Source organism: Triticum urartu, chromosome 5, assembly GCF_003073215.2.
Source record: "Triticum urartu cultivar G1812 chromosome 5, Tu2.1, whole genome shotgun sequence".
NCBI lineage: Eukaryota > Viridiplantae > Streptophyta > Magnoliopsida > Poales > Poaceae > Triticum > Triticum urartu.
Genome location: NC_053026.1, coordinates 20541169 through 20548586, shown reverse-complemented (window position 1 = coordinate 20548586; position 7418 = coordinate 20541169). Strand labels below are relative to the sequence as shown.

At 44.0% G+C, this 7418-nt stretch overlaps 1 long non-coding RNA gene across 6 annotated transcripts; it reads left to right on the top strand.

Annotated features, from left to right (window-relative positions):
* The first annotated feature begins 530 nt into the window (after positions 1-530).
* Positions 531-6188, top strand: LOC125507208. Of its 6 annotated transcripts, none has more exons than XR_007282846.1 (4): positions 531-1165; positions 1249-1351; positions 1814-5268; positions 5694-6188. It is a non-coding gene; the product is annotated as an uncharacterized LOC125507208 (long non-coding RNA). The 6 variants fall into 6 exon arrangements; XR_007282845.1 differs by having other exon boundaries at positions 1811-5268; XR_007282844.1 differs by having other exon boundaries at positions 1249-1923; positions 2660-5268.
* Positions 6189-7418: the final 1230 nt, after the last annotated feature.

The window sequence follows — 7418 nt, the reverse complement described above, 5'->3', positions numbered from 1 at the left end:
GTTTCCTAAAGCAAATTGCATTAATGAGAGAGATCCGTTGATTTGGCTAAGGTAGGAAAGAATCTATTATTTGTTTGCTAAAGCAAATTGCATTAATGGGAGAGATCCGTTGATTTGGCTAAGGTAGGAAAGAATCTATTATTTGTTTCCTAAAGAAAATTACATTAATGAGAGAGATTTGTTGATTTGGCTAAGGTAGGCGGTTTTTGCGGTTCGTGGCGGCTTAGTGTGAGGTGGGACGAGGTACCAAAAAAACCATGGAAGGTGGGACGGAAAAAAACCTGGGAGGTGGGAGTTGTCCCTGGTTAACCTACGAAATTTCGTAGATTTTTTTAGGACGAAAAAAGATCAGCGGAGGTGGGACGAAAATTGACCGGCGAAGACCACCAACTGCTCCATTAAAAATAGAGATTAACGTGTGCGGCATGGGCATGCTCTCATTGTGTCCACGTAGGCAAAGCTACGAGACAAAAAGAAAATCCTACAAGCGATTGGGAGACGGAGGAAAAGAGTGGCGTGCGCGATTGGGCCTGTTGTGCGTCCCCACACAAAAAATCTCGCCGGTCCACGTGCTCTCCCCCGGAAACGCTTCTTCTCGTCTTCCCCAGTTCTGCCGCCGCCGCCGCCTACCTCTGCCCCAACCTTGCCACCTCCTCTGCCCGTCTACCGTCCTTCCGTCACACCCCGAGGCCCTCATCACCTCTTCCCACCCGCTCATCTGCTTTGTGCTGTCGGCCTCCCTCTCGTCCGCTAACCGGCCATCGCGACGGGGAGCTAGATCTGCGCCGACACGCCTCATCATCGCCTTCGTCTTCTGCTGTGTGCCTACACATCGGCTATAGGGACAAGGACCTCGCCGGCTCGCGCATAATAGGTCAACGGCAAGCAGTGGAGGTGCAGCAGCGGTCGAAGATGGTGGACCAGATCAGCGCGTCATGGGGGTGGACTCCAAGGCCGTCACGTGTAGAGAAGAGAGAGGCCGGCACGGCGGCCGGGCACGGTCTGGAGAACCGGTGGCCGGTAGTGCACGATATGGGCGTGCGCGACCTGCGTGAGTTGGAGGCGAGGCGGCATCCTTGACTAGCATGCCGTCGTAGATCCTCATCGTGCCTCCAGGAGAGGAGCTCGTCGAGGATCCCCTCTTCTCCACCGATCCATGATGGAGGTGCTTGCACCTTTGATATTCCATTCCAGTGCTGGAACATATATCTTTTGATTCGATGGAGTTATGTTCTAATGTAATTCCAGGGTCATATATGGAGGACTGGATTTGAATGGAAAGAATTGGAAGGAGTTTTTTTTTCCGGATGTTCCTGAGGCACTAAAGAACTTGCATTCTCACCGAATGAAGGTATGTATATATTTGGTCAAACTCTTCTGAGATGTGAATTGGGCTTTTAAGGCATAAAACTAGATTGTCACTGGCTGTGTTTATTGTTCATACTTCGTAAATGAGTGATTTAGGTCAGAAAGTTGTCTCCTGAGCTAAAGTGTCAAGAATAATACCCATAGCAGAACTCTGTGAATCATTCACACAAAAAAAAGAGTGTACTTCTGCAACGTGCTGAACCATTGAGAAAGTCATCAAATATTCAGTTGCTCTACGGTTTGTCTATTCTACTTTCATATATGCAAATCAATATCGGTTTGAATAAAGCAGAATGATATGATGCTATGGAATGCTCAGTTCATCACCATACTGAGAAATAAGATTGTTTTTTTGGCTGGTAGATTGTCAAAAGTCGTAATGTAGTGAAGCATCGAGTATTAGTTGGACATGGTAGATGTAACCGAGCTCTGTTATAATTAGAAGAGAATAAGTAAAAATGCGAGGAGATCAAGAAGTTGATAGTTGAGCTGGACTACTTGAGGAAGCGGGTTCAGGAGGTCAAACCCAACAACAACTGTGGCTTCGGAAAAGATGTAAGCTCTCATGTTATAAGATTGGTTGCATGTTCTTTAATTAGCAATTGTTCTCGTCATTTATAATTTACTTGCTCACTTTTTTCTCACCAATAGTTATTATATGAAAGGAATTGCTGGACATGATGTTTGTTTGACCAAAACCCTTTCGTTGTGGTTTCTCCATATGAATTTTCTGAAGAAAATATGTCAATCCGGTTCTCCACTTATGCAACTCTAAAAGTAAAAAAATTAGAGACTACTTTGTGTTGATTCAATTATATCTTTGTTTGCCTACTTTCATCTAGGTTGATCTATAGTCTTATGGAACTAATTTTGGTGATGAAATATCTTCCATCGAACTGATGAAAATATTTCCCTTTTTTCCTTGCAGCCTTAGTAATTAGTTTTACAACTCTGCAACTACAATATACATTCTAATCTGAGCCTTAGTAATTAGTTTTACAACTCTGCAACTGCAATATACATTCTAATCTGTGACGGATGTGGGTACATATCTGACATTGTTTCTGTTGTACCAGTGTTTCCTGGTATGTTTCTGTTCCTTTCTCAAATTTGTATTCATTCAAGTGGCCATTTGGCGCTCAGATACGAAGTATTTGGCCACTGACGTTTGAATGAAAATCAGTTGCTGGATGCTCATTTATGGTCCTTTTTTCCTTGTTCTTTTGTTGTACACACTACAAATCAGTTTCACGAATTTCTGACATGATTGCTTCAATGATGATTTTTGTAGAAGAACTTGCCTTTGGAATTAAAGAAGATTGCTTTGACACTGACCAGAGACATACGAAGGAGTGAGCTAATTCCGTTGTACTGTGCTTCATGCTTTTTTATCATTGTTTGCGTCTTAAAAAATTCCCTACAGATTTCAGGGCTAGCAAATATGCTAAAGATAGGTACAGAGAAGGCAATCAGTGCACTGGATTCGATATTGATGCGAGAAAAAATGCCTTTGGGTCGAAGCCCACTTACTGTTATTCTCATGGTGTTTTACCCAAAGGATGTTAATCAACACCTTACTTTTGAGTTTCAAAGTTCAAGCGATTATTACTTATCTATTTATCTATATTACAATGAATAAGCCCACTTACTAATATTCTATGCAAGGAGAAATATGAAGTATATATTCTATGCAAAACCATCATAATAATGTGTAAAGTTCTGGGTTTATTGAGCAAAATCACCATTGAAAAATAGAAATGCATTAGACCTTGGAGGTTACTTGTGAAAAGGAAGTGCTTCAGGTTACTCTTTGACTGTTTGTAGATCTTCTTTCTGTAAGCTCGTGGTTTCTTCAAGGACTTGAACGGTGTGTATATATTAACTAGCTGAAGGAAGGCAAATGGAAAGAATATGAGATGCATAAACTCCCAACTTTAAATCAGAAGCAAGAAAATGGTCAATTTTCACATTTATTTCCTTTCTCGTGGCTTCAAAATAACTTCGTAGTTATGCAAGCTTGCTCCGTGTAGGGTTTACAACGAAAAATTGAAGAAGTTGTGATGGACTGAAAAAATTGATCAAAGCAAAGGCGTCCACTCTGGATACATATTTCTAGAAGCTATAGAGAGTGTATTTATGTGTTCATAGGTATATGATCACTTTCTCCGCTCCCATTTGTATGCATTATGGTTTACCTTTTGGAAAAGCTGTTGTGTAGTATTTCTATGTGTTTCGGTATGCATACATCTGGTTATTTTTATTCTGAAGAATTGAATTATTGAAGTGGCCGGTGATAAGAAGAAGAGAGATATACCAGTCACTTGTGTGTTAGTTATTGCTTCAAACATGGCAATCAAAGCCTACAGAAAAATTCAAACAATTAATTAGAGATCCTCTTCATTAGATAAAATAGAGTTTGCCTGATTCTTAGATAGCTTGCTTGCCTTTGCTCTGTTATTTTCAATATAAATGTATTGAGTTACTGTGACTAACATGACACTTGAATATTCAGTCTGTGTGTTAGATGTGAGTGATGGATAGGGTCACACTCACATTTCTCTTCCTACATTTATGTTTTTGTCTTGAACTTCGTTTTGGTGCACACCTCCTCTGGAGACTTACTTATCTTTCTCATTGTCGTCCTCCTACAAATTCAGCTTATGCTTCAGCATAACAGCTAGGCCTTGCATAAGTAAAACTGATGCGCCATTGTATTTTTACAAATACAATGGTCTATTTTTGAACGAAAATGCTTTATTAGTATAAATAATGGTTCAGTGTTAATCGAAGGTACAAAGATCTATTTTAGTGTTTTTTGCGTTAGAAGAGAGTAAGGTGTGAAAGTGACTCATCTGATTTCCTGTATTTTAGATAGGGTTCCAAATATCAATCAGATATTAATTATCTGTGAAAAATCCTTAGCATGTGGCCATCTAAATTTATTTGTTTTACTAAGCCGCACAAACCAGATTCGTACATGTAGACCCTGTGTCGATCAACAAGGTGGAAACAGAATTCTCTCGAAAGAAAAAGGGGATATGTAGATTTTGTGTGCGAGTAAAACAAGGATAGATAGATAGATAAGGTGTACTACCTCGGATTGGCTTTTGCTGAATGGATTGTTACTTTTGTCTTGCACTGAACTAAACAAGTGCCCATGTAGTTTCAGAATCTGAACTTCTGTCTCATTAAACAAGAAGAGCGAGGCCGGTCATCCATGATGCATTTATAGATCCATTTGATGACGAGTCCCATCCCATCTTGAATACCACTATTTATTTCTAGGGTACTAGCTAGCATTACCGTGTTTGTGTTTGTTGATTAAGTTTTGAGATTAATAGCTATTATTCTCATTCTGTATGTTTTATATATGACAACTTCTGTACATACTGATGTCCAGATAAATCAGCTATGTAGTCTTAATATTTCATATATACTATCAATTTTTGCCTCAAGCTTTAAATCAGTTATGTGTTGTGCAACAGATATCATGAGAGTGACCACTCCAAGATTTTAATGTTGGTAATTATGTATGGTCCTAGCCATATTTGATATCATATTGTAGGCAAGGTATAGTCGATATTGTCATTGTTCTTTTTGCGGTTACAAGATAGGACAATTCAGTTGTGCAAGAAGAATTTTAGAGGTTACTTTAGTACTTTGGGTCATTAGTTTGAAGAAAACATTTTAGGCTTTCTCTTCTGCTGTTGTTCATGCGGATATCATTTTTCTTTTATTCTTGTGTTAAATAACAAAAGGCTATACCATATTAGTTGGAACTTTATCTCAAATTCTTTGTTTGCAAACTGATTTGTTGAACTTTTGGTGTAAGGAGATCAACTACGTCTTGCTTGCATTGCATGCTACAACACTTCGGTGAAGAAATATGCGATATAAGAGGTATTCCCATCTTCAGTTCTACTTCTTGACAAATGAAATAGAAGTAATTCTTATTGGAAATACACCTGATCCTTTTTATATGGCAATGACAGTTCTAGCATTACTTTGTAGCTGATGATGGCTTGTTACCGAGTACTTCTACTTAAAATTCCTTATTATTCGTTGTCAAATACACCTAAAGGCACCATCATACTCCCTCCGTCCCAAAATTCTTGTCTGAGATTTCTCAATGTATCAAGTCATGTTTTAGTATTAGGTACATCCGTATCTAGACAAATCTAAGACAAGAATTTTGGGACGGATGGAGTTTTTAGTTTTTTTAATTATCATTGACTTGATATTAGAACTTGCTTATCAAATGGTTCTCTTGGGTACTGCGTGGGCTTAATTCAAGCCAAAGAATATGAACTGGAGTGCATTTGCAGGCAGGGCAGCGCGTCCGGCTATCCTACGAGAAGAAGTGCGTGCAGCTGAGGACACAGGATGCCAACGATGTGGAGCCGTTCACCATTGAGGGGACCAGGGCTGCCATCAGGGACCTCCAGACCAAGGTCAACATCTCTGTCGTCTTCATCGACGGCGTGTCCCGAAGTGTCATTGTCGTCCGTAATGACTCATCTAAATGTACGTATTTTTATGAACCACACAACGGATGAGGTGAGTGTGCTCCTCTCGGACTCGCCGCACGGTTAAAGGGAGGCATCAAAGGCACGCCGCCACTTGTAACGTGCAGCAATTTCTATTGTTTTACCTTATGTTGCCATGCAACAAGATGCTTCTCTCAATGGCATTATATTGTTGTGTGTTGCCTGTGATGGCATTTTAGTTTCTTTCTCACATGATGCATCAATATAATAAGATCTCAAGAATTGCATGTATGTGTTATCTAGATCAAAAAAGGAAACTGAAAGGTTCATTTCTTTACTTGGCGCCACCCAGTCCTTTCCGTCCATTCTCTGAATGTGTTTTATCTGCACAACTATTTTTTTCTTTTGACCAAAGTTAGCAGGAGCTCTGCTATTGCATTTAGAAGGGGGAAAACTGTACACCGGCTACCGCGTCGAGCCTGACCCCCGCATCGCCCCGAGCCGGGCAACTCAGGGGAAACCCTAGCCGCCGTCGGCCGGGCACCCACCGTCCGCCCACCCCGCGTCGCTGCCGCCAGAGGGCCGGCCGGCGAAGCCGTGCTGGGCCCTGGGATGGCGGGGCCGTTTCTCCTTCCTCGAGCCCCAATCCCCCGCCGTCTGCCACCTGCCCGCCTAGATCTGGTTTGGCGGCTCCGGTGAACTCCACCGGCGACTGCAGCGGCCTCCCCCGGCTTCCCCTGCTCGCTGGCGGCGCGGATGGCTTGCCGTGGCCGCGGCCCCCCCTGCATTGGCTCTCGTTCGCCCCAGACGCGATTTGGGTGCTCCTCCCAGCGGGTGACGGTGCTTTCCGGCCGACCGGCCATGGCGGCCGGGCGCGCCCTACTTGCTGCAGCTGCCCCCTTCCCCAACTCGAGCTTCGGACCGGCCTCTTTGGGAGGCGGCGATGGAGCCGGCTTGTCCTGTCGACAATGCATGTTTCTTGCAGCTCGCCGATCAGGAGTGTGGCTGCGCGCGAGATCCCTTCAACACCACTGCCACCCACCACCACCCCGCAGGGGCGGCTTCTGCCTGGCGGCCATGGACCTGCGTCCCTTTCTTGTGTTCATGGTTGGCCAGCGCGCCCTCAGACCCGGCGAGCCCTAGGAGCTGCGCTATTTCCGACTCCTTTGGCTCACTAGCTCCTCGGTGTCTGCGCTCCACCACCACCCTACCGGTTACTTGGTTGGCCGTCCATCCCGGTGCATCTTCGTCTCCGACATTGCTCCAGGAGCTGCGTCCCCTTCCAGCTCCTAGGTCCGCCGGCGCCCTGCTGCTCCGGTTCTGGGTGGCCCGGGTCTGCGCTCCCTTCCAGATCCTGGCTCGTCCGGGGATATGGCTACTGTCCCATACCCGCCGCCTCTCATTCCGCGTAGCCACACAACTTTGCCCTCCTTCGGAGTTCGCACATCCAGCGGCGCCCGATGCCTCCTACGGCGTTGTGCGCGGCTCACCTTCCTGTAGTCGCAACTCCAGCAAATGCGCGACGACCTCCTCTCTGATTCGTGTTCCGACATCTTGGGATTG